Source organism: Sapajus apella, unplaced genomic scaffold (genome assembly GCF_009761245.1).
Source record: "Sapajus apella isolate SASKATOON/1434 unplaced genomic scaffold, GSC_monkey_1.0 scaffold15, whole genome shotgun sequence".
Lineage (NCBI taxonomy): Eukaryota > Metazoa > Chordata > Mammalia > Primates > Cebidae > Sapajus > Sapajus apella.
This window is the reverse complement of record NW_022436955.1, coordinates 28496610-28502695: the sequence shown is the minus strand read 5'-3', so window position 1 is coordinate 28502695 and position 6086 is coordinate 28496610. Positions and strand designations below refer to the sequence as shown.

The 6086-nt window shown below is 54.3% G+C and overlaps 1 long non-coding RNA gene across 1 annotated transcript; it reads right to left on the bottom strand.

Annotated features, from left to right (window-relative positions):
• Positions 1-4046: 4046 nt before the first annotated feature.
• On the bottom strand, positions 4047-5638 carry LOC116555713. Its single transcript, XR_004270635.1, has 2 exons — positions 4342-5638; positions 4047-4286 (listed from the first exon to the last, which is right to left on the bottom strand). It is a non-coding gene; the product is annotated as an uncharacterized LOC116555713 (long non-coding RNA).
• Positions 5639-6086: the final 448 nt, after the last annotated feature.

Here is a 6086-nt window from a genome sequence, read left to right as displayed (position 1 = left end):
TAGCACGGAATCTTCTTTCTACCAACTATCTAGGTGGGATCACAAACCTTCCACCCCTGGGGGCCTGTTCCAGCTGCGGAGTCCTCTCAAGGGCGTCCCTGCTGTCCAGGGCTCGTCCCTGGCTAGCCTCCTGCCTTCTGAAGACCACAGCTGGGTATGGTCCACTGGTGGCCTCTCTTGCTGGCCTGGTGTCACATCCTCATGTAGAGTGCCCTGGTTATTCTCATCAGCAAAGTGGGGGACACACATTTTCCTTACAAGATACAGGTAGGGTTGGTGTCTTCATCACAGTGACTTTTTTTGAGACAGAGTCTTGCTCTGTCACCCAGGCTGGAATGAAGTGGTGCCATCTGGGCTCACTGTAACCTCTGCCTCCCAGGTTCAAGCGACTCTCATCACGGTCCACATGTGAAGAAGCTGAGGCTCAAAGAATGATTCAGCTAAGGGCATACAGTCAGCTGGCGGGAGGCGGAGCTGGATCCGGGCCCTTCCTGTCTTGAGTTGCCCAAGCTCTTTGGGGTCTTTGCTGCCTTTCAGAGGAGTTTCTCCCCTCCCTGGAGTTTGCCTCTGAGTCTAGCCCCTCACCTCCTGCGGGAGGAATCCCCCAGCACCAGAGAAAAAGCCCAGATGCGACACCCCAGGGCTGTGCACCCACCAGCCATGCCCGCCCTCCCTGTGTGGCTAAGAGGGGGCAGAGGGAGATCTGGGGACGTGGAGGCCACCCCATTCTTCCTCTGCCTGGGTGGCAGGGAGTGTCCTCAGTCCACGCAGGCAGCTAGGGGAGGGGGACCCTGCATCCCACCCCTGAGGTCTGGGGTATGCCCGTGTCCTGCTCCTTCCCAGGGTGGGAGGGGGACCTTGCATCACATCTCCTAGGATCTGGCGGATGCCCCTTTGCCCTGCTCCTTCCCAGGGAATGAAGGGGACCCTGCACCCCACACCTGGGGTCTTGGGGGTGTCCCTGTGTCCTGCTCCTTCTCAGGGCTCATTGCCCATCTGTTTAGACCAGAGTATCAGAACATGGGTATGGACTTCTTACAATCAGAGAAAAGGAACCTCCTCCCAGTCCCAATTTTTGAAATACTTTTGTGGAATGGAGTTGGAAATAACTGATGCAGGTGCCCTGCTTGTGTGGGGTAGGAGGCTGTGGTCAGGACCACTGATGGCCCCCAAATGCCCCAATGTAAGAGGTAAGGTGGCGTTGGCTCCGAGGAGCAGGGTCAGGAGCCCAGATGAAGCGGTTCAAGGCGCTCGTGTAGCCTGGACTGAGACCCGGTCCAGAGAGGGGGGTCCCTCATTCACGAATACAGACCCCCCAGTGGCCAGGCAGACTGACATGGCCAACGTGGCTGCTGAATCTACAGAGGAAGGCTCCTTCTTCTAGTATCTCCCACATACTCGCCCATCTGACAAGACCTGGCTGCTCAGCCTACATAGGAAAAATGTCTATTTGGTCTTAGAAAAAAAAAAAAGGTTTTCGCTGGGTGCAGTGGTTCATGCCTGTAATCCCAGCCCTTTGGGAGGCCGAGGCAGGCAGATCACCTGAGGTCGGGTGTTTGAGACCAGCCTGGCTAACGTGATGAAACCCTGTCTCTACTAAAAATGCAAAATTAGCCAGGCATGGTGGTGCATGCCTGTAATCCCAGCTACTCAGAAGGCTGAGGCAGGAGAACTGCTTGAACCCTGGAGATGGAGGTTGCAGTGAGCCAAGATCGCACCATTGCACTCCAGGCTGGGCAACAAGAGCGAAACTCCATCTCAAAAAAAAGAAAAAGAAAAGATGGTTTTCTTCTGAAAGGCTACAGATGTTACTGAGAAGATTACAATTTCTGTAAAAAGTCCGCATGGATGTGTTAATAATTAAACAGAGGTTTTTTTTTTTAAAGATAGTTTATTTCAGTTTCCACCTTCTGATCACTTAAGGTGCGATATATATACATATTTTTTTCTTCACAGCAAACACCTTTGATTTTAGCGCTGTTTTGAGATCTTCACCCTTGACACTTTCTCAGCCTTAAAATAGTTTGTAGAACATCACCGAGTGGGACAAAAAATTGCAGAAATGGAACAGATAAGATACTGGTGTCACTGCATTCCACTTGGGGGCTGCCGTCAAGGCAATGTCTGGACATGACCACGCCGAGTCTAGGAAAGAGAAAGCAGAGGGTGTGCCCGTGGGAGATGCCACTGATAGTCCCGACAGGGGCTGCCAGGTCCAGGAGGGCGGCAGGTCAACCACGTTGTGATGCATTTACATGTTTTAAGGGATCCATGTGTGTTGTTTGAGTTTCTAGCATTTCCTGGTGTTCAAATGCTTGCCTTATCTTTCTCCAAGTGTGCACCCAGAAGACCCTAAGCGACAGCCCCAGGCTCGCCGGAGACCACGTGAGCTCCTCCCCACAGCCGAACCCATGTGGAGCTGTCTCTGTCTCTCACTGGGAGATCTGGAGTCCCCCACTTAGGGCTGCACCTCCCTGTGGGCATGCCTTCCGCACCCACCTCTATTTCATGGAGAAACTAGGATCAAGGAGGGAGCGGGTACAGCCCCCCAGTTCTAGTCAATGCACAGGGGATTCACCGACAGGCATCCTCCTTCCAGTTAACGTGCAAAGTCCCTTAAAGCGCAGCTCAAGGGAGCTCTAAGCTACAGTGGGCTCAGGCTCTGACTGTTTTGTCAGGCCCCAGAGTCTGCAAAGTGGGGAGCTAGGTTCTTCCCAAATTGCACATTGTCCTGGGGGAGGCGTGTAGAAGGGAACTTGGGATGAACAAAACCAGCCCATCTTTGCTCCCAGTGGACGTGCTGAGTTTTTCCCTTTCCAGCAGTAACTAAGAAGCCCTATGCCCACCCTCAGCCCCTGTGGAGCGCTGTCCCACTGAAATCCTTTGGCCACATGCGTCCCCAGGTGCAGCTAAGGCAGGGCTGCGCTCCCACGGGCTCACTCATTGCACTCTGCAGGCTAAACCCAATCCCTTACCCGCACCAGGAGGCGGGGCTCCCCCGGCAGCACCCACTCTTGTGAACCTGTTGGTCACACGATTGATTCCGTCCCCTTCCTGGAGAGTATGTGACACCCAGGCCCAGGGATGCGTGGGGGACTGAGGTGCAGAAGGCAGGCCCCCTGAGAGTCTGTGTGGAGGGTGGCTTTGGCGGCCAGTGTTGGCCGCAAGACAACAGTCTGGATGTGGGTCTTCCATTGGGGGTTTTAGGCACCAACATATTCCTGTTCCTGGCCTGCGGGGGGTCCTGGGGTGTGCAGGCTGTGTGGCTCCAGGAAGCCCTGCTCTGTCCAGTCTTACCCTGTGCAGGCCAAGCGGGGTGCAGCTGGCATCCGACTCCCCTTTCCTGCGGGACACAGCTGGGAACTTCTGAAGCAAAACCTATCTCCAAGAATCATCGACGTGAATACGCGATTTATAGGACAAGGGAATGAAACGGACTCGTCCTAAGAAAAATGGTTCAGCAGAAGTGAATGGCTCACCGGGACTGGAAACAGCACAGGGAAAAGAGTGAGAATGATCCTTGAGAGAGAACCTGGCGGCTTTGCCTCGGGGCTGCGGAAACTGGGGAAGAGACCAGCCTCAGAACACCTGCCCACCAGGACCGGAGGGGCTCTCCCTCTCCTCTCTCTGAGGCTGGGGCTGGGCCAGTGCCACCCCGTGAGCATCCCTTCCTCTGTGACAAGGGACCCTCTAATTTTTAGTCCTCTTTCTCAAGCTCCACCCTGTTCTTAGAAACACTACTGGGCTTCCTGGCTGTGCTGTGGTCTGGTTTTGGGTAATTCAGTAACCAAGCTGATCTAATCACCCAGGCCTACCTGGATCCTTCCTAAAGGTGGCTTGCACCTGCAATCCCAGCACTTCAGGAGGCCAAGGTGGGCAGACCACCTGAGGTTGGGAGTATGAGACCAACCTGACCAGCATGGAGAAACTCCGTCTCTACTAAAAATACAAAATTAGCCAGGTGTGGTGGCGCATGCCTGTAATCCCAGCTACTCAGGAGGCTGTGGCAGGACTGCTTGAACTGGGAGGCAGAGGAGCCAAGATTGTATCACTGGAGTGAAACTCCATCTCAGAAAGAAAAAAAAAAGCCAACACATAGTGGGAGCTAGGAAGGTCAGGCCTGTAGCTTACAGCCCTGGTTCCGGCTAAGGAGCCCCAGTTAGACTGAAACCTCTCACAAACTCTTTATGGTGTGAACCTGCATTCCTCACGTCAGGGGTCTGGAATACCAGGTGCTCCTGAGTGATAAGGTAACCCATGCAGAACAGCCCAGGAAAAAAACGAATCTCCCAGGTGCTCGCGAGTGATAAGGTAACCCATGCAGAGCAGCCCAGGAAAAACGAATCTCCCAGCTCCAGCCTTCTTTCCTCATAACAGAAGTCCATGGCGTTACCGGGCTTGGAGGAGTGAGAGGCCCGTTTGGTTTTAACTCAGAGGAGGAAAGAGGAGGAGGGTCAGCGGTGTCTGTGATTCCCGCGCTGGGCCTCAGTGCTGGTTCTAAACCCCATGTGTTCCTTGCATGAACCTGGACATTAGGTTCTGATTTGGGTACAGGCTCAGAAACCAGACTCTCCCTCTAGCCCGTTTTTGGAAATTTCAGAGCTCTTTGGCCCACGTTTCTTTTGGCAATAGGAAAATCATAGCATCTACCCCAGTTCACTTACAGATAACTGATGACATCAGAATTCAGTTCTCTGGCCTTTGGTTAAACGCGCGTGTGCACCATACACGCACACAGCAGATGCAATCTATGAGCACAGTCCCTCTTAAACATCTATTAATGTTGCTAAAATTGTAACAAAGGCTAAAAACATACAGCGCTGCATCTCAACATGTCCTGTTTTCAAAGCAGGGAGCTTTGCACTTGAGCGAGTGGGTCGCATTTTGGTTCACTAGGATTCGCATAGCCCTCGAGGTTGGGGGGCAGAGTGCCTGCAATGCCCCTGTGCCCACTGGGACTGGGAACCTCTCCCTAGGAATCACCTGACACTTCCTGAGTTTACAGAGGGGCCATCAGAGCTCCTACACCCAGGTGGCCCTGGGTGTCCCACCTCTCCACGCAGGGACCTTTGAGCCACGTGGCTGGGTCTGCCTGCTCCACACCAGAGCCCAGCTCATGCCTGCTCCGCTCAGGCCCTGGGGGAAGAGAGGAAACCTTGATGGCAGGTGGTCAGCCCTGTCCCAGGCACACTGGGCCTCCTCCAGGAGACCCTGGCCAGAGCCACAGCCGGCAGGAGGCTGGAGGCTGCCTCCCGAGCCACTGCTTGCTCTGCTCACAGCATGGGAGGCTGTCTCTTGGGTGGCATCCTGTGTGGAGGGAGTAGAGGGGACCCTTCCCTGTCAGGCTTCCTCCAACTCTGAGGAGCTAGATCTGTAAGAACAGGTAGTGAGGGGGACAGACAAAACAAAACCCTTTCCTCGCCCCGAAATGGCTATTTCAAGAGGTCTATGTAGACAAAAAAGTGTCGAGATCATTTTCGAAGTTAAAGTGCTTGGAAAAAAGCCCGAAGAAGTCAGCGCAGAGTCCTTGTAGAGGCTGTGCACACGCTCCGGCACCCCCAGGAGAGTCTCAGAATCAAAGTTTACCCAGAAACCAAACAAATCAAAACTTCCATACAAAAGTCCTATCCACACAGGGCTAAGTCTTGTGAGCGATGCAGAGCCAAGTCTTAATGCATTTCAGCTAACGTGAATCATACAAGACCAAGAACGCTGACGACGAGACGGCTGAAGGGAGCTCCCGATAGTCAGCCCTGAGTTTCACCGGGGCAGGGAGGAGGGCGCAGTGCCCTGGAACCACGGCTGGACACTGCGGGAGGCGCGTATTATCTGCAACTGGCATCAGAGCAACGGGCGTCCACACACCCTTCTCTCTGATGTTTCTCTTAATGGATTTGGTGGAGATGCGGCCATCAGGGCCCAACCATGGGGGAGGGGAAGCCCAGCCTGCACAAGCCCCCACCCCTGCCCCTGCCCAGCAGCATGGCCACGCTCCGGCCAGCAGCATCACTAGGCTCAAGTCCCTCACACGCCATGCAGTCAGGGGCCTGAGCCTCAGCTCCCCGGTTCTGGAGGCTGGCAGCATG